Source organism: Schistocerca cancellata, chromosome 9 (genome assembly GCF_023864275.1).
Source record: "Schistocerca cancellata isolate TAMUIC-IGC-003103 chromosome 9, iqSchCanc2.1, whole genome shotgun sequence".
Lineage (NCBI taxonomy): Eukaryota > Metazoa > Arthropoda > Insecta > Orthoptera > Acrididae > Schistocerca > Schistocerca cancellata.
Genome location: NC_064634.1, coordinates 156,291,038 through 156,312,880, shown reverse-complemented (window position 1 = coordinate 156,312,880; position 21,843 = coordinate 156,291,038). Strand labels below are relative to the sequence as shown.

General features: G+C 43.0%; 1 long non-coding RNA gene across 2 annotated transcripts in view; it reads left to right on the top strand.

The window, feature by feature from the left end:
- The window catches only part of LOC126100450 (uncharacterized), a 32,426-nt gene extending 20,804 nt beyond the window's left edge, over positions 1-11,622 (top strand). The window contains exon 3 of one of the 2 annotated variants that reach the window (XR_007522175.1): positions 11,257-11,622. This is a non-coding gene — a long non-coding RNA (uncharacterized LOC126100450). Of the gene's footprint in view, positions 1-7,276; positions 7,790-11,256 lie in introns of those variants that run through there. The other variant, XR_007522174.1, reaches the window with a different exon arrangement.
- Positions 11,623-21,843: the final 10,221 nt, after the last annotated feature.

Sequence of the window (21,843 nt, the reverse complement as noted above, 5' to 3'; positions counted from 1 at the left end):
GACCGGCCGACTGCTGGTGGAGGAACAGCAGTATATGTAAGAAACTCCTTGATGCATCACCAACTGCCATTTCCAGAATTAGCCACAGTAGAAGCCACATCAGTTGCAGTCCAGACATCAAGAGGCCGCATACAAGTCATTGCAGTGTACAGGCCACCCCGTGGCCATCTAGAAGAAGCAGACTTTGAGGTGCTACTGTCACAACAAGGAAATCTTTTTCTTGCTGGTGACCTTAATGCCAAAAACACCAACTGGAATAGCCGCATCACTAACAACAGCGGACGTCGTCTCCTGCGAGTTGCTGAAAGAAACCACGCCATCATCGTGGGACCATACGACCCCACTTGCTTTCCGAATAGAGGCCAGAGTGACGTGTTGGATATAGCCATCATTAAGGGATTTCCCAATGGTGCTACTGCCACTACCATAAGGGCCCTTACATCTGACCACGAACCTGTCATTTTTTATGTCGATCTCATCGGCATCAATAAACCGCCTAGACACTATCTTGATATTCGAGGAATCAGCTGGGAAATGTATCGTCAACTGCTTGAAAGAGACCTCCTGGATGCACCAGACCCGGGGACAGCAGGAGCAGAAGCCACTCTATTATACCTAACATCTAAAGCACTAGACGCTGCAACAGAAGCCACACCTCCGAGACGGCCTATACCACCAAAAACTCACCAACTGCCCCCACCTATCATAGCAGCCATCAGGGAAAAAAGCCGAGCATTCAGAGAATGGCAGGCAACGCGCAATCCAGCCACAAAGCGCCTAGTAAATGGACTACAACGAGAAATTAAGGCAGAAGTAGAAAAACACAGGAATCAAGTCTGGGCAGATAAGGTTGCACTGCTACAATTACAAGACCAATCGCCCTGGAAGATGACGAAGTCTCTACTAAGAAGCGCCCACTACATGTGGGCAACCATATAATCAGCGAACCAGATGCCAAAGCAAATGCTTTTGCAGATGTATTCGCAAAAAACTTCACACCGATGAATGACCATGCCGACGCTGACCACATTGGCCTAGTCAGTGAGAGACTTCCAAGATTCCTCACCAGTCGAGCCGAAGATGACCACATTCAACCGATCACGACAGCAGAAGTTACAAAACAGCTCGAAGAATTAAACGGAAAGAAGGCTGTAGGACCAGACCTCCTAACTAATGGGCTGTTGAAGCAATCACCACCTACTACAGTACTAATAATAACGGCCGCGTTCAATGAGATCCTGGCAACTGGCGACTTCCCCCTCACATGGAAACATGCAGAGGTCGTCGCCATACCGAAGGCAGGAAAGGACCCTCGATCACCTGCTAGCTACAGACCAATCAGTCTTTTACCTTGTAAGTAGGCTGTTTAGGTTTTCTTATTGGTAACGCCACGTAGCGCTCTGTATGAAAATCACTGGCTGTGCTGTGTGCAGTCTGTGGCTAGTTTGCATTGTTGTCTGCCATTGTAGTGTTGATCAGCGGCAGCTGGATGTGAACAGCGCGTAGCGTTGCTCAGTTGGAGGTGAGCCGCCAGCAGTGGTGGATGTGGGGAGAGAAATGGCGGAGTTTTGAAATTTGTAAAAAAGGATGTCATGAACTGCTATATATATTATGATTATTAAGGTAAATACATTGTTTGTTCTCTATTAAAATCTTTCATTTGCTAACTATGCCTATCAGTAGTTAGTGCCTTCCGTAGTTTGAATCTTTTATTTAGCTGGCAGTAGCCCGCTGTATTGCAGTAGTTCGAGTAACGAAGATTTTTGGTGAAGTAAGTGATTTGTGAAAGGTATAGGTTAATGTTAGTCAGGGCCATTCTTTTTTAGGGATTTCTGAAAGTCAGATTGCGTTGCGCTAAAAATATTGTGTGTCAGTTTAAGCACAGTCGTGTATAATTGTTCTAAGGGGACGTTTCAACCTGCCATATCGAAACTTTTTGAACGTTTATACATAAAGAGACTTCAACAGCATGTGGAAGCAGAACATCTGATACCAGACGTCCAGTTCGGCTTTCGCCAAGGCCTTTCCACCACCCAGCAGCTACTACGCCTAGTTGAGGAAGCATTCAGCGCCATGGAAAGGAAAGAATTCTTCGGGGCTGTATTTCTGGATGTTTCTCGTGCCTTTGATTGCGTGTGGCACGAGGGACTCCTCTATAAACTCCTAGATATAGGGGTCCCCGTGTCACACGCAACGCTCCTGAAGAGTTATCTAGAAAACCGAACTTTTCATGTCCGCACTCAAGATGGTATATCGTCCACCAGACCAATCAAAGCAGGAGTACCTCAGGGCAGTGTTCTGGGACCACTGTTATACATCTTGTATACATCCGACCTACCATCGACGGCCAGAACACACCTATCCTTATACGTCGATGATACAGCCATTTACTCCCGAAGTATGAATGCTGCACACCTCCAGGCAAGACGGCAACAATCATGTAATAAGCTGAGTGAATGGGCAACGAAATGGCGACTGTCTTTCAACGCCACAAAGACGCAGGCAATAGCAATCTGTAGAAGACCGCTTCCACCTAACATCCAGCCCATTGAGATAAGGGGCACCCCAGTTACGTGGTCAAAAACAGCAAAATACTTGGGCGTGACCCTTGATAGGCGATTGACATGGCAGCCTCATATAGAAAATATTCGAGAGAAAGCCAGGAGAAGAATGGTACAGCTCTATCCATTATTAAATCCAGCGTCAACACTACCATCAAGACTGGGGGTGATATTGTACCTCACACTGGTGCGACCAATCTTAGACTACGCTGCTGTCGTGTGGGGCAATGCTGCTCCAACCCACATACAACGGCTACAAAGAATTCAGAATCGTGCTCTGAAAAGAGCACGCCATCTTCCATACCGGTTCCCAACGAATGAGCTTCACCAACTCGCAGGGGTACCCTATTTGAAAGACCGATTTAGAACCAGTGCAAAAACCTTCTATGAAAACACGCAACAGTCAGATAACGAACTTGTACAACAACTTGGACACAGGGTGCACTACCTGGCTTCCACTAGATGGCCAGATGACCTACGTGAATAACGAGATTACACATCTTGTGTATATATTTTTTATACACTTTTAATAATTTTAATTTTTTAACAATTAATATTTTAGTTTAATTTAAATTTTTATTTTCTTATTTTATTTATTTTAACTCAATTTTATTTTATTTTAATTATTTTTTAACCTTATTTTATCGTATTTATCATCTATTTATTTATTATTATTATTTTATCAAAGGAGAATGAATGAGTGTGAGAATGTGTTAACTGTGTATGTATGTGTGAGTAGAATGTATATATTGTGTGAATGTGTGAGCGAATGGAAAAAAATAAAAAAATAAAATAAAATAAAAAATAAAAATAAAAAACAAAGAAAACAAAAATATAAAAAAACAAAAAATACAAAAAATTACCACACAGCTAACGTATTTTAAATCATTTAAAAGCAGAAAAAAATATGACAACCACATAGCTATTGTTTTAATGACAATTTTTATTATTGAAGGCGTAGCCGCATGGCCTGAACTTCCATTTTCAGACTGGGCAATCCTTGATGCCCCAATATATCCTGCAGCGCGGTGCTCCCTCTGGACAAGATCCTCCAATACGGCAGTCTCAGGTAGCACCTGAAGAAGGCAACGAGTTACGTGGTCGAAATATTGTGCCAGAGCGACACAAACATCCGGCAGCAGACCCAGTTATTCCACATGTAAAGATGATGTTCTTTACGGGAAATGCCCAATATGTCCACCATAACTCCTCAACAACAGCTGTAGTCGAGGAATAATGTTGTGAACAGCACTGTAAAGCATGTCCGGAGTTATGGTGAGGCATTGGCGTCGGATGTTGTCTTTCAGCATCCCTAGAGATGTCTGTCGATCACGATACACTTGCGACTTCAGGTAACCCCAAAGCCAATAATCGCACGGACTGAGGTATGCGGACCTGGGAGGCCAAGCATGACTAAAGTGGCGGCTGAGCATACCATCATCACTAAACGACGCGCGCAAGAGATCTTTCACGCGTCTAGCAGTATGGGGTGGAGCACCATCCTGCATTTTGATTCATATAAAACCCCATGTCATTCCAAGCATGTGTGTCAATTTTTACCTCTCTACCTACATTATTCCGTGGTTTATTAAGTTTTCAAATTTATACTGACTTTTTGATCACCCGGTACTTAAGGCAACAGTAACCGCTGGGGGAAAAAAGAGAGGGGGGAGGGCAAAGGGCGACGGTCGGAAGTATAGAGTTAACCCATTGAAGTAATTTGAATTTCATTAATGTATAATTCTTTATTCTAAAAAAAGATAAGATTGAATTAATTTGACATTTTATATATGGTATTTCGTTAATAATTCTGTATAAAACTATTTACAAATCACAAAATTAATTTGACATTAGACTTCGAATTTGGGAAACTAATGTTTCAATATCATGTTTGATGGAAGTGATTGCAAATTCTCAGGGTGTTTTGAAGGTGTACATCTAAGATTTTGGCTCCATTTTTACTCTTTGTGTGGTTTACTCTTGAAAATAATTGTTCATAAACGTACGTGTTTCCGAACAAATAAGGTACATATAAGAAATATTTGTCTCTGGGCAGGTATAATTTGTAAAGTCCAACAAAAGTAAATTATAAGCATATCGCATTGCAACTTTATGCATTCTACCTGAAAATATTCTGACAATGTATCTATATAGTTTGTAAAAGGTATCGTATAAATACAAATATTTTTATTATTTTTTCGAAAATCCATCAAATTCTTGCATCGAGTCGGAAAGTATGGCTGTGTACTTGATACCGGCTTTAGATTTGTGTTACAATTTATTATAACTTGATATAAACGGAATTTTATGAATTTTTTTCTTGATTATGTGACGGATGCTCACTTCTTGGGCTGCACTGTTATTTGCTTTGGGCCGCATGTGGCCCGCGGGTTGCAGATTGGACGCCCTTCAATTAGAGCATTGGAGGAGCAAGATGTCTCAGTAACTGCTGCTGCTTTGAGACGGGAGCCTCGGTGTATTGTGAATGCTTTGTTGTTTACGACACTGCACGTCTCCACGCCGAATAACAATGATTCGCAATCCGCTGCGCCTCGTCGTGGTGCTTGGGGCTGTGACGTGCATCGACCATCACAAGAATTGCTGTTACAGCTTGCGCAAAGTTAACTTGGCACCGGCACAAAAACACTTTCTCGACCTGAGCGCTGGACGAGTCCATCCAATTGTTCTGAAGGGACGACCGCTTCATTTGACTGTCGCTTGCCGACCTGCACACACTTTGAGCGTTATGGTTGCTTTCTCTTTAGTAAACAACAGCAGCATCGCACCACAACCTTCACACACCGTAGGGGCAGGGGCTGTTCTTCATAATAAGGCACGAGTAATCATTTGCAAGTCCATTAATTTTTTGTCTGAAGAGGCAAAAGAGGAAGCAAAGAATCTCGTTAACAGCTGCACTTGAGGAACAGGAACCGCCACCTATTCCAAGTAGCACAATAAAGAGAATAAAAAGGAGAGGAAAAAGATAACTACAGGTACAAGTGCTTTTAAAGGATTCACTATTTCGGAAAGGCGTGGAAGAAGAAGAAAACTTTATTTTTGGATCTTTGGGGACTGAAACATGATACCCACATGATACATGTTCTTTATTTCACATTATCAGTATTGTAGTAAGTGAATTTTTCCAAAGCAATATATTTTCATCCAGTTTTTGTTTTATGACATTTCCTTCTGTCACACACAGTGTGGTCATACTTGTTTGTCTCATGTTGATCCCTTTTTTTTTGGGAGTATTTCTTTTTCGGTATCCTAGTGAGAAACTACTCACTTTGTATGACCATATTTGTCGAATTACTGATCATATTGACATAGCTCGTTAGTACAATCATTTACAGACTTGCCAGTCGTAGCTTACAAGCTATGTGAGATCTGTACGAGGACTGTCCATTTATTGAAGTGGGATCTCCGCGAAATTGAAACCACAGTGGAAATAATATTTGCTGTATGTGCAACAGTTGGCTACACCTTCCAGCTACTTCCCTACATACCCACCGCTCCGACCTAGACATTTGTGGTAACGTTGTACCAACTTTCCAATACCATCGTCATAGAAGGCAGCCACTGGTGCTTTCTGCCAATTCTCTTCTCTGGTCTGTAGCTCGTTGTCTGTGCCGAAATGTTGTCTTCATAGCCAGCGGTTTATGTGAGCAGAGATGAAACTCAGAGGTGGCTAAGTCCAGGTGGGACATCAAACACTTCCCTTAAAAAACTTTGGAGGAGTGTCTTCATTGCCCCTGCTGTGAGCGGCCGAGAATTGTTATGAAGAAGGAAATGCATGACACTTACGTTATACAGGCTGCATCAAATTAGGCGAATTCCCTCAGCGTGCACTCATACCTGGCAGGAGACACTATTTTCAACGCATTTTTAAGTGCTCAGTGTGCCTTCAGAACTGATAAGACTGATGTGACATTGCCCAACACGTATCTACAAAACTTTTCAAGGGATTTTCACTGCGGTTTCCGCTTCGCGACCGATCGGATCTTAATAAACGAATAACTATCGATTTCGCGCATAGGCTTCAATTGTCGAACTGCACATCCCCTTCTGCGTGATGGTCGTTTTGAAGGGAGCCCTCGCCACTACTGTTGTATCTCCAAGAGCAAGTATGGGCACACATTACTTGGTTCTGGCGGATGGTATTGTCTGATTTTGGAGATGGTAGTTCTGTGCATTTCTTAAACCTCGTCATATCGTAGACAAGAACTTTCGTTTCACATAACACATGTCTCTATTGTAATTTTGGCAAAGCAGCTGAGCAGCCCACTGAATATTTTTGATCTCAGTCAACCACTGGAATGTAAAGACTTTTTCGCGATGTTTGCGATTATTTGCAATAGATGCGCTTACCAACGGTAAGGTTTCAATGCGTGATAACCGATATTTCTGTATTACATTACTGTCATCTCTCTTTCAGGACTGTATCCACACTGTAGCATCTTTTAATTAGCATGCAGTAAATAGTCTTGAATCCACCTCAATTAATTAATAGAACACTTTAGGCATTAAATAATTCCATAAAAACTGAACATCCTTAAATTACAGTGAGAATGTATATGTTATTAAATCGGACTTAACTCTGAAGTCCTAAACATGGGCTGCGACATCACAGTCTGTGCAGAGGGACAGCACTAAAGAACAAAACTCCTTTCGTCATTCCCTCTCGAATATTAATATTTATTTCTTTTTGCTTTCAGGAACTGAACAGAATCTGTGGACAAACTTGGTGAAGAAGTGTAATAACTGCGGTAATATTTTTGCTGCGATAAACATACTGACAAGTCGTCGTTCTATTTAAATGATGTAACGTCCTGGCAAACTAATACTTTGTGTTGGATCAGAATATGAACGCACACACTTCCTATTACTGTTCATAGTTGCGTCATCCATGCTCAAAGCTTCTGCTTATGATTAATCGTGTTGAGTATGCAAAGCATGTTCGCAAACAAAGGGTATGTTTCGTCGCTGACTAATCTTCATCAGGGTTCTGGCAGCAATAACAAAACAGACTCTTTCCTGATTTTCGTTTACTCTTGTAGCTGGATGGGTAAATCCAAGTAGCTTCCCTCCAGCCTGGGAATGTGGCATTAATTGTTTACATTTTGTTACGACATGTGTCTCCCTTTTAATCTCTCTGGAGCAACTGTTTTCCCTAAACACATGTTAAAGTCTGAAATAAAATGTTAGAAATTATTACGCATTAGGTCATGTTATTTCATCCCTTTCTACCAGTTTACAACTGCAATGAGCAGCAATAGTGCATAAGTGCTGCTTTTTCTTACGTATCCTTGGCGTCCTGTATATCACAAGCTAGTGTTAAGATCTAAAACCTGAGTGAAATTAATGTTGTTTGAGTGATGGAAGCTACACCAACATAACTACAGATTTACTAATATGTGACAACATATCAACACAAAGTTTCTCAGGTTGTTCAGAATATATACGACTGTTACCCGACGAAACGATTTATAGAGCTAACTGCAGAAGAAATTAACATTATCATGTGACAATATATTATCAGTACGATAGCAGGGTGAGTTCAAGCTAAGATAACGACCATATCTCAGTGTCACTTCTACTCTCAGGTTACACACTTGGGTGACTGATGTTCATGGTCAATCCCATTAATCTCCTTCCCCTCCTCCAGAGAATCACGGCACTTCTATGTGCTACATACACTACTGGCCATTAAAATTGCTACACCAAGAAGAAATGCAGATGATAAACGGGTATTCATTCGACAAATATATTATACTGGAACTGACATGTGATTACATTTTCACGCAATTTGGGTGCATAGATCCTCAGAAATCGGTACCCAGAACAACCACCTCTGGCCGTAATAACTGCCTTGATACGCCTGGGCATTGAGCCAAACAGAGCTTGGATGGCGTGTACAGGTACAGCTGCCCATGCAGCTTCAACCCTATACCACAGTTCATCAAGAGTAGTGACTGGCGTATTGTTACGAGCCAGTTGCTCGGCCACCATTGCCCAGACGTTTTCAATTGGTGAGAGATCTGGAGAATGTGCTGGCCAGGGCAGCAGTCGAACATTTTCTGTATCCAGAAAGGCCCGTACAGGACCTGAAACATGCGGTCGTGCATTATCCTGCTGAAATGTAGGGTTTCGCAGGGATCGAATGAAGGGTAGAGCCACGGGTCGTAACACATCTGAAATGTAACGTCCACTGTTCAAAGTGCCGTCAATGCGAACAAGAGGTGACCGAGTCGTGTAACCAATGGCACCCCATACCATCACGGCGGGTGATACGCCAGTATGGCGATGACGAATACACGCTTCCAATGTGCGTTCACCGCGATTTCGCCAAACACGGATGCGATAATCATGATGCTGTAAACAGAAACTGGATTCATCCGAAAAAATGACATTTTGCCATTCGTGCACCCGGTTCGTTGTTGAGTACACCAACGCAGGACCTCCTGTCTGTGATGCGGCGTCAAGGGTAACCGCAGCCATGGTCTCCGAGCTGATAGTCCATGCTGCTGCAAACGTCGTCGAACTGTTCGTGCAGGTGGTTGTTGTCTTGCAAAAGTCGCCATCTGTTGACTCAGGGATCGAGACGTGGCTGCACGATCCGTTACAGCCATGCGGATAAGATGCCTGTCATCTCCACTGCTGGTGATACGAGGCCGTTGAGATCCAATACAGCGTTCCGTATTACCCTCCTGAACACCCCGATTCCATATTCTGCTAACAGTCATTGGTTCTCGACCAACGCGAGCAGCAATGTCGCGATACGATAAACCGCAACCGCGATAGGCTACAATCCGACCTTTATCAAAGTCGGAAACGTGATGGTACACATTTCTTCTCCTTACACGAGGCATCACAACAACGTTTCACCAGGCAACGCCGGTCAACTGCTGTTTGCGTATGAGAAATCGGTTGAAAACTTTCCTTAAGTCAGCACGTTGTAGGTGTCGCCACCGGCGCCAACCTTGTGTGAATGCTTTGAAAAGCTAATCATTTGCATATCGCAACATCTTCTTCCTGTCGGTTAAATTTCGTGTCTGTAGCACTTCATCTTCGTGGTGTAGCAATTTTAATGACCAGTAGTATACAAAGTAAATCAGGGGAATCCCTATGCGTCTTAATTAGGCAATTGTGCGATATTATATTCATGTAGGTTGAAATGAGGTTTTTAATATTTTCTGTTACATAGTTTCGGCTACTTTTCAAGACTACAGAACTATACACTACCCCCATATGAAAGACATACACGTAGATCATCTTAAATAGGAAAATTCTTAGGAATCCTTGGTAGGATAGCGAATGTGACAAGTGAATTTTCTTCCTTGCACAAAATCTTTATTAATTTCTACATACACATTCACATTCAGAAAATAACCCTTTATTTATGTTTATTTGGTGTATTTTTAATAACACCCAACCTAATTTTAACTTATTATTTAAATCCACATTGGAATCTTCTTTCTCCATAAGAAATTCGACAGGTACAAAGAAAGTACATTCTTGAATTCCAATATGATTTTTATTTTTTTTTCCTGTGTGATATCTATTTTACGTCTCTAACAGTTAGTTCCGTTCCTTCCTGTCAATCTTCTAGCCGAGAGCATTCAGAGAGTTCAATTTTACTTTCTATTTCCAGCGTAAAGCCGTTGTTATAACACTCCACATGTTCCTGGGTGTACACAACCAACGCTTCTGCTGCTCGTCCTTGTGGAATTTCCGTATAGAACTACCATTAAATGTTATTATTTTGTTGCTTTTAAGCTCTGCAAATAGTTGTTCTGTTACTAGGTGCACTGCATCCAGCCCAGCACATTTAGATACAATGTGACAATCCTTTTTAAGCAGATCCAGGTAGAAATGGGTTTTATAAACAGATTTTTCGTGTGTCCCTTAATGTCGTTAACGTACTCCATTCCATCAATTTTGGCCAGGACCAACAAACGTCCACTTACCATTACCATTAACAGCAAATGCAGGTATTTTGTACTTCCCAATTGTTGTCAAATTTTGCAACAGACTGTGTATTTCGGTGGTTTTTGCACTGTGTGACGGCGAGCTGTCTCTCGTACTCTCCAGTGTTGGCTTCATTTCTGAGTCGCTCTCCATAACGTTCCTGGCGGGCGAAATTGTGCAGTAGCAGAGCTCGCGTGTTTGTTTCAAACTGAGACAAACTCAAGAAGCCGCACTTTTTACACGTATCCATGCAACGGTTGGACCGTGAAGTCATCAGACTGCTGCCTACACGGCCCCACTCGGGAACGACGGAGCACAGAGATCTGTCGCATGTGACATTGCTGCAATTGGCCGCTTGCCTCATCCCGCCGCACACGAGCGATTTGCCAAGCAATATCAACCAGTATTACGAGTGCCGCTGGGTCAAGAAGCTCTGCTATTAACAATGAACTGCTATATGCATCACCACTCGCAGTTGACCTCCGTATCCCCGGCGATACGTGCTAAAGGTAAAGTAAAAAAAAAAAATTGGGAATTATGATTTATTAAACTTGTTTTGACGTGCTTTCCTTGAGAAATGTAGATTACTTTACAAAACGTATTACATTCTTCACTGATGCTGAGTGGGCTGTGCCAATATGATTAGTTTTTCGTTTATTAGTCCTCTGTTCCTTTTTCATTCATTAGTCTTACGGTATTTACACAATTTGTTTTGTAATCTCGCCAGTGTTACGGCGTAAAGTCAAGCGCCGGAGCGCCAGTCGGGAACGATAGAGAAGAGATGGCTGTGAGAAGGCGTCAGCCAATTGCACGCTGACAGACCCCTCTCCAGCACGACAACGCGACATCAGCGGCCCCCATGTGAAGACGACATACGCGCCACGACCGACTGCCGACGCCCCAGTTGAATAATAGCTCCAAGAGTAGGGACTCGGATAGAAGCGTCAACGCTCGTTACTTCGCTTGTACACTCCATGCAGAACAGAGTTGGAATTGTTTAATATTGAAGAAGCTTGCTTATTTTGTATGTCGCCCTTTGCTTGCGACACATCTGTGTTATTGTCAAAGTATTGTCGTTTACTTTTTGTAATAAAATTCATTGATACGACTTGTTTGTTTTGATTATCTAGTGAACCGAGTACGTAGGATTCCTAGGCACTCAGTCTTGACTTAATACATAGAACTGTATATGTTACGATTAAATGTTTCCCTGAGACATTTAAATCTCTTTTTATTATTTACGATAATGATCGAAGCAGACGAAATGAATTAAAATTTGTGCTGCCGCTGGGACTCGAACCCGGGTATTCCTGCTTGCAAGGCAGAAATGCTAACCATTACACCACTTGAAACTTCCTGGCAGTTTAAAACTGTGTGCCCGACCGAGACTCGAACTCGGGACCTTTGCCTTTCGCGGGCAAGTGCTCTACTACCTGAGCTACCGAAGCACGACTCACGCCTGGTACACAGGCAAAGGTTCCGAGTTCGAGTCTCGGTCGGGCACACAGTTTTCATCTGCCAGGAAGTTTCATATCAGCGCACACTCCGCTGCAGAGTGAAAATCTCATTCTGGAAACATCCCCCAGGCTGTGGCTAAGCCTTGTCTCCGTTATATCCTTTCTTTCAGGAGTGCTAGTTCTGCAAGGTTCGCAGGAGAGCTTCTGTAAAGTTTGGAAGGTAGGAGACGAGATACTGGCAGAAGTAAAGCTGTGAGTACCGGCCGTGAGTCGTGCTCCGGTAGCTCAGGTGGTAGAGCACTTGCCCGCGAAAGGCAAATGTCCAGAGTTCGAGACTCGGTCGGGCACACAGTTTTAATCTGCCAGGAAGTTTCATATCAGCGCACACTCCGCTGCAGAGTGAAAATCTCATTCTGGAAACATCCCCCGGGCTGTGGCTAAGCCTTGTCTCCGTTATATCCTTTCTTTCAGGAGTGCTAGTTCTGCAAGGTTCGCAGGAGAGCTTCTGTAAAGTTTGGAAGGTAGGAGACGAGATACTGGCAGAAGTAACGCTGTGAGTACCGGCCGTGAGTCGTGCTCCGGTAGCTCAGGTGGTAGAGCACTTGCCCGCGAAAGGCAAATGTCCAGAGTTCGAGTCTCGGTCCGGCACACAGTTTTAATCTGCCAGGAAGTTTCATATCAGCACACACTCCGCTGTAGAGTGAAAATCTCATTCTGGAATCATTACACCACTTGTTTTTTCTTTCTTTTTTTTTTTTTTACTCTCATTTTGTTCTATCTTGCTCGTTGAATTTGTTCGTGGCTGACGTCCGACGACACCCATTCAGGTTGTTCGTTGATCTGTTCACTCAGTTTTTTTATTACAGAGGGTAGATAAACTCTCTGCCCGAACACACTGAACTACCGTGGCGGCTATCAGCACTGCTGCTGCTTTGTTCATTATCGTAGATAATCAAAAGAGACTTAAATGTCTCAGGGAAACATTTAATTATAAGATCTATAAGATCACCAATGGTACAAGGACGTCCCATTACGTCCAATGCTGGGGCGCTTGCCAGTATCGGAGAGCCTTGGCAGAAGTGACAATATTTAAGGGAAAAATGAATTGAAGTTTGTGTTGGAGAGAGTACTCAGCTAAGAAGTTCGTGCAGCAATGTTGACCATCGCACTGCGGTGGTGTAATGGTTAGCATTTGTGCCTAGCGAGCTAGCATAAATTTTAATTCACTTCATCTGCTTCGATCATTATCGTACACTGAACTGTTTTCAATAGCAGCACTATTGATTACTGTAACTCTTGTTGTAAACTGCATCAGGGACAGTTAGATGGTACGAAATTTTAACAGAGTATACCTATACAATAGCCTTGCCCTGAACATTTAAATTAAAATGTCTACTTACGTCATAGTCCGTCATTGTGTTTAGAAGTTAAAAACTGTAACATTTTGTGTTACTGTTTCATAAGTAACTCGAAATTATCAGATGGAGCCCAGTGTATCACGACTATTGGTATGAACTTTCCATCACTTCCACTACGTCTACAGCACGAGCCTCTAAATGCTAATTTCTGCAAAATCGGAGAGTGTATTTTGTATTACTTCTTAATACAGGTTGTTTCAAAAAGAATGACCTCATTTGAAATTACTGATAAAAACAAAGGATGAATTGCAAAACACTCACAAAAGCTTAAAGTTGTATGTGTACTATATCAAATGCTCCATGTATCCACGACTAGCAGAACGAACAACATCTAGACCAGGGGCGGGCAAACGTTGCACGCGGCTCATGAGCGCACAGCGCTGCACGTGTGCTGCTCGCGTGCAGTCGTCGAATGGGGCAGTGGCGACAGCTGGCAGGTTGCGGCCGTGTAGTGCCAGGCTAAGCTGCAGACGTTGATGCGAAGCGAGCACAATGTAGTGAACGTTGTATTTCAAGAAACGGAGAAGTAGAGATTTGCTATCTTTTAAAAAGTAATGGGAGAATCATTTTTTCTGTGTGCAAAAACGTGAAAATTCGAAATGTTTAATATGTGGCAGTATTCTCGCTGCTCAACGGAAGTTTAGTATTGAAGGCCATTATAATAAATTTCACAAGGACGAGTACAATTTATTGTCGGATTCTGAGCGGATGGAGAATTGACTGAGCTTAAGAAGAGCGATCTGACGATACCAGATGAATCTGTCGTAGTTGGCCGGCCGGAGTGGCCGAGCGGTTCTAGGCACTACAGTCTGGAACCGCGCGACCGCTATGGTCGCAGGTTCGAATCCTGCCTCGGGCATGGATGTGTGTGATGTCCTTAGGTTACTTAGGTTTAAGTAGTTCTAAGTTCTAGGGGACTGATGACCACGGCAGTTAAGTCCCATAGTGCTCAAAGTCATTTGAATTTGTCGTAGTTGCTGTTGTCACGAGAGATCTGCGATTTTCTCTCATCATGTCTCTCATCTAACTGATTTAACGTTTTATGGAGCACTGTTTTCAAGTTTTCAGTACGACAACAATAATAGCCCAGTGGTATGTGCAAGTTATAAGACTGCGCTTAACACAGCGAGAGCTGGAAAACCGTTTGCTGAATTAATAAGTCTCGGTTAAGAGCAAACATCAGTGATGAAAATTTACGTAACTGTTTGTGTTTGTCTGTATGTAGAAATTTTGTTCCAGATATTAAACGTATTGTAAACTCCACCTGTGATAATTAAATAAAACGTATCATAGGTAATGGGCACTCTTTCAAACCATGATTTCTTTCAAGCACTCCTACTAACCATATTCATTCACTCAATAAAGCAAGCTAGGAAACAAAACGCATTACAGAGGAAGGAGCGGATAGAAGGTATGGTGGGGATGGGAGATAAGCGGGTGGCCAGCTTGCCCCTGTGTGCACGCGGAACACCTGTTAACTGCACGTGTGCAAGTGCACCGCACATGTGCAGGATTCCTGCCCGCCCCTGATCTAGACGATAGCTACATTCGACATAAACTTTATCGCAATGTATCTGCTTTTACAGAAGTTATGGCGGCTGTTATTCTATTCTTCACTTCTTCTATGTCACAAGGTAAAGGGGAGATGAACACGCTTTCCTCCACATATCCCCACAAGAAAGAATCGCGTGGTGTTATCTCGGAGGCCGAGAATGCCAGGAATGTCTCGGGGACCCATGCGCCCTACCCATCACTGAGGCGGAGAAACTGACGCACGTTTTTGTCCCAGTGTGGTGGGGCTGGATCCTGTTGGAAAATAAAGTCAGTCTAGTCCTCTTGAAGTTGTGGAAAAATCCAGTTGTGCATCTTTTGAAGATAGTTCGACGCTGGATAAGGCGCACGGGACACCGACACACAGTCCTGCGTTCTTGGACTTCCAGATCGCCAGACATATAGAGCATTTGTAACAGCATAGCTAAAACTTTAAGATTTTGTGAGTATTTTGCAGTTCATCGCCTGTTTCTAGTATGTTTTTGTGAACAAATATGGAGTTTTGAAGACAGTTCATTTTTCTTGAAATACTCTGCATAAACGGCAACTCCGGCCACCACTTCTTTGAGTAGTTCGCTGTCCTTGAATAACTACAAATTCTAACGTGAAGTTCAGACTCTACTTGCGCGAAGCCAAAGGATACCAAAGTGCACAACCACACTTGATAACTAGAGAAACTAGTCGCAGCCGTATTGCCACACACCGTTGCTAAGCCGTTAGGCAGCCATATTGCGCACGAATTGCTCGCGATCCATCAGATTGCCTGGGACTTTCATGCTGTCAGCGATCAATAGCAGCGTTTTGCCTACACACGTGCGATCTACGAAGCGATGGGTCGCCCATGCGATGCACCGCTCCGATTTGTCGCTCGTTTGTGGGGCTTCTAAGGTCTCGTAGACGGCGATGTGTTATTTTGTAATGATGTTGTATGGGCGCTGTTCGCTTTACTTGTAGGTATACGGAACCTCATCATCAGTGAGTGACTTCAGTTAGATGTAGAACGTCTATAGAAACTCGCCGTACGGAACAAGAGATGGTGATGTAACGTATTAGGGTGATGTCTTGCAGAAGTAATGCACACTGTATTGCACAATCAACAACTTCTCAACTTATATATATATATATATATATATATATATATATATATATATATATATATATATACTCCTGGAAATGGAAAAAAGAACACATTGACACCGGTGTGTCAGACCCACCATACTTGCTCCTGACACTGCGAGAGGGCTGTACAAGCAATGATCACACGCACGGCACAGCGGACACACCAGGAACCGCGGTGTTGGCCGTCGAATGGCGCTAGCTGCGCAGCATTTGTGCACCGCCGCCGTCAGTGTCAGCCAGTTTGCCGTGGCATACGGAGCTCCATCGCAGTCTTTAACACTGGTAGCATGCTGCGACAGCGTGGACGTGAACCGTATGTGCAGTTGACGGACTTTGAGCGAGGGCGTATAGTGGGCATGCGGGAGGCCGGGTGGACGTACCGCCGAATTGCTCAACACGTGGGGCGTGAGGTCTCCACAGTACATCGATGTTGTCGCCAGTGGTCGGCGGAAGGTTCACGTGCCCGTCGACCTGGGACCGGACCGCAGCGACGCACGGATGCACGCCAAGACCGTAGGATCCTACGCAGTGCCGTAGGGGACCGCACCGCCACGTCCCAGCAAATTAGGGACACTGTTGCTCCTGGGGTATCGGCGAGGACCATTCGCAACCGTCTCCATGAAGCTGGGCTACGGTCCCGCACATCGTTAGGCCGTCTTCCGCTCACGCCCCAACATCGTGCAGTCCGCCTCCAGTGGTGTCGCGACAGGCGTGAATGGAGGAACGAATGGAGACGTGTCGTCTTCAGCGATGAGAGTCGATTCTGCCTTGGTGCCAATGATGGTCGTATGCGTGTTTGGCGCCGTGCAGGTGAGCGCCACAATCAGGACTGCATACGACCGAGGCACACAGGGCCAACACCCGGCATCATGGTGTGGGGAGCGATCTCCTACACTGGCCGTACACCACTGGTGATCGTCGAGGGGACACTGAATAGTGCACGGTACATCCAAACCGTCATCGAACCCATCGTTCTACCATTCCTAGACCGGCAAGGGAACTTGCTGTTCCAACAGGACAATGCACGTCCGCATGTATACCGTGCCACCCAACGTTCTCTAGAAGGTGTAAGTCAACTACCCTGGCCAGCAAGATCTCCGGATCTGTCCCCCATTGAGCATGTTTGGGACTGGATGAAGCGTCGTCTCACGCGGTCTGCACGTCCAGCACGAACGCTGGTCCAACTGAAGCGCCAGGTGGAAATGGCATGGCAAGCCGTTCCACAGGACTACATCCAGCATCTCTACGATCGTCTCCATGGGAGAATAGCAGCCTGCATTGCTGCGAAAGGTGGATATACACTGTACTAGTGCCGACATTGTGCATGCTCTGTTGCCTGTGTCTATGTGCCTGTGGTTCTGTCAGTGTGATCATGTGATGTATCTGACCCCAGGAATGTGTCAATAAAGTTTCCCCTTCCTGGGACAATGAATTCACGGTGTTCTTATTTCAATTTCCAGGAGTGTATATGATGGGAGAACGCATTAGTAGACTCTTGTTACATCCTCGCGACTTGAACCGTATGTCTGTGCATACACAACATTCCGAAAAACACACCGATCGAAGAACGCATTGGTACAACACTGGCCTCATGATTAAAATTTTCCGTGGTTTCCCTAAACTGCCTGAGACAAATGCCAGCATGTTAACTTTAAAAGGGCCTGCCCGATTTCTCTTCCAATATTTTCCCAATATGAGCTTGTCCTTAGGCTCTAATGACCTCGTCGTCGACGGGTAGTTAAGAACTTCTCTCTTCTGTCCAGGAAACGCATGTCCTTTGATGTAACATGGAATGCATCACCAAGTAGTTAACACGCATCAAAATATTACGAAGGCTCTCACACAAACTGATTGCGTCATCGCCCCTCTAGGTTTTAATATAATATTCCCTTTTTTACATAATTGGCTTAGAGAATTTTAAAAATTAGGAAAATTGCTGTAATTCTGCTTCAAAAGATAAGCTAGATATCTATCCGTTAATTTACGTTAGACAGAAAGATAAATGAAATGTCTGCAACACAACGTCCAACAGAGCTCTCTGCATTTTTCTTGACAAAAACTTTTAATTTCATAGGCGTATCTGTCTCTTAACATTCTAACACTACGACACAGTGCTTAATACATTAATCCTGTAATCATAATTTAACTGTGATATAATTTCTTGCATATGTACGTTTCATTACTTTGTTAATGTTTTCATATAATTAAATGCCAAACAATTAATTCAAACGAACTAATTAAAGAAGAACATTCTAATTATTATGTAGTAAAAACGCTAGCCTAGTCAGGGAAGTTTGCCAAAGAATACGTTTGAAGTAAGTATTGCCGTGTCATCAAGGGAAATTAATGTTCAAGAAGAGTACTTTGGGTCCAAACTTGTTAGTGGAGCGGCGAAAAAGAAGTGTCTGTTGCCATACGTTGTCGACGAATAATGCCTTGCATCGCACCAACAACAATTCATCAAAGTAATATCCGACCAGTTTCATCTTTCAGATTTTACAAGGCTAGCCAGCGTAGTAGCTTCTCTGAAATGAATAGCAAAATGTTTTATGCAGCAACTGTTAGTGTAAGTGAACTTCACGTCAATCATTTACCTAATCATTTACCTAACAGGCTCCTATCCTACCAAAATTATTGATTCCGAGAATACCACCAATGAAAGAACAGGAAACCGTTGAAAGTGATGAGCTTATTTAATTTTGGTAACTAAGATAAAGAAGAGCAATTTACAAAGCTGTGTAGTACTGTCACAATGCCCAACAGTAAAAGAGTAAAAGCATAACTTAAATTAATAGTCACAAAATATTACTTCAGAGTAATACATTTTGTGCCTTTTGTGTGCCCTGCAAACTCTGCACACGTCTGCAAATCACATAACAGTGTAGTGTAAAGTGAAACGTTATGAACTCTCCAGAAATAACTTACTATAATAGAAAACAACGATTTATGAACATTTGCATTTCTAAAATCAGTAACAGTTAGGATTACAGTGAGTAACGCAAAGCTATTCATTACAGAAGCTATTCTGCAAACAATTAACTTTAACATGCATGTGCTCAGTACAAATGATTCTGCTGGTTTTCTGACTGAAATTTTAATTCATGGTATTAACTGTGTTTTTACATCTGAATTCGAGTCCGTGCCTTTGGTTCCGTTCTCACCTGATTACAAATCAATGATTAGTTCTTAATTGCAGTTTATAAACAATGAATAATCATAGAGTAACTTTGGTCACACAGTGAGTTGGCGGCGGTTCTTAAGTAATTTGGAACCTTAAATTGTAACAGATTCAGTTCATTTATTCCAAATACTTCTAATTATTTCTTATTTTTACCTTTTTTGTCAAAATTTCTTTCAATTGTTGTGCGAAGGTAGTCGTGCGATAACCCTTTGGTATCTGCACTTACGCAGATTTTTATTTTTCTTCGCAATAGATGCCTTTCCCAAACAACAGGAGTATTTGTTGTGACTGCGTAGGCTTTCCCGGCGTAATAAGCCTTGAAAGTCTCTTCGGGTTTGCTGCCAGGGGGTATTTGGTGCACGTGTGATTTAAAATCCTAATTAACCGGAACTGTACGTCAGTTACTTCACCGTTATTTCATATGGTCTGCTTATTGTTGAAATCCGCAAAAATAGGATAAAAAATGTTTTTGAAATTAACGTATACGGATGGACGTGAATGTACAATCATTAGTTCTATCTCCAATTTTATTGTGTAAATTCACTTTTGTTGTACACCTTGTTATAAAATTGTATTCTGTTTTCACATTTGTAAATATTATTTTGGTTGTAATTATAATATGGTCTGAAAATATTGCTATGTATGGAACGTAATTCAACTGACCACTTAGGGATGTTCTCTATCTATACAGGTAGTCCCAGAAGGAATGTCCAATATTCAGGGATATGACAGAAACAATCATTCGAAGCAAAAATGTCTAGTAAACATGAGCTCTAAAATGCATGCCTTAAGAGTCTCGAACACTTATTCATCTTAGATACTGTGAAACAAATTTGTCCTATTGCTAACACTTTGCTTTCCATATTTTGAGAGGTGGTAGTATAGACCAAAACAAAAAAAAGTAATATAGACCAAAACGAAAAAAAATCAAATAAACATGGGCTCTCAATTGCTTACCTTAGAAGAGCTATGAGCACTTGCTCATATTCGTTACTATAAAACACATCTTATCAACGGAACAAGTGCTCATAGCTGTTGAGATATACATTTTAGAGCCCACGTTTAGTACATCATTTTTCATTGTTATGACACATACTACCTCCTCCCTCATTAGGAAACGTAGTGAGTTTGCAGTAAAAGAGATCCGTTTCACAGCAGTGAAGCTGAAGTACTCATAGCTCCTAAGGTATGCATTTTACAGCCATGTTTACAAGACTTTTTTGTTGCGAATGATCGTCCCTGTGATACCCCTGAATACGGATCTTTCCGCCTGACACCCGGTGTAAAATGTTTTTAAGATTGGAGATATTATGTTGTTGTAGCAGAAAACTACGAATTGCCGTGTCGGAAGGAGGAAGCGAGTGAGAATGTTCCACACGCGATATGTGTACGTTTCTATTCGTTTGGGAGGCGTTGTGTTAAAAGAATTTGCATTGTACTGTCAGCATATTCGGAAGTGGTTCCACTGATAACCTTGTGGTTGTATTTCACAAAGCTACGACCGTGTGGAGGGTGTGGAATATTTTCATTGGCAGTAAGACAACGTAGGAGTTATCCCTAAATGTCTCTATTTCCAACTGGGAACATAAGTCAGCTCATACCCCATCGCCCCGCAAAGGTCGAGAAGAAAAGAAAATCTCAAATTAGAACCCATGCAAGCAACGTAACTAAATAAAGATATAAACCTAGACCCTGTCCTCCAGTTGGCAGTTGGATGAAAAGAGAAAAGTACAGGGTGACAATTATTGAACTATATGAAATAAAACCGTCACAACTTCTGAACGGTTTGCGTTAGGACGTACAAACTGCACGTTTGGCCGCGGGGAATCATGGGAATTGGTATGGTTTGGTTTAGCGACGAAACCCACGTTCATTTGGATGGGTTCGTCAGTAAGCAAAACTGGCGCATTTGAGGGACTGACAATCCACATTTTGCGATCGAAAAGTATTTTCATTCCCAACGCGTGTCTGTGTGCTGTGCGATGTCCACACACGGAATAACCGGTACGATATTCCTTGACGACACGGTGACTACCGAATGGTACGTGAAGGTTTTGGAAGATAATTTCATCGCCATTATCCAAAGTGACCCTGGTTCCGACAAGAAGTCCAAGCAAGACGGAGCTCGACCCCATCGAAGCAGGAGAACGTTTGGTGTACCAAAAAATGGCTCTGAGCACTATGGGACAACATCTGAGGTCATCAGTTCCCTAGAACTTAGAACTACTTATACCTAACTAACCTAAAGTCATCACACATCCACGCCCGAGGCAGGATTCGAACCGGCGACCGTAGCGGTCGCACGGTTCCAGACTGAAGCGCCTAGAACCGCTCGGGCACTGCGGCCGGCGTTTGGTGTACTGGAGCTGAACTTTGGGGACCACATTCTGGCTCTGGGGTACCCAGAGGGCTCTGGCATGGGTCTCGATTGGCTTCCATATTGTCCTGATCTGAATATATGCGACTGCTTTCTGTAGGGCTATATTAAAGACAAAATGTACAGCAATAATCCCAAAACCACTGCTGAGCTAAACACAGCCATTCAGGAGGTCATCGACAACAACGATGTTCCGACACTTCAGCAGGTC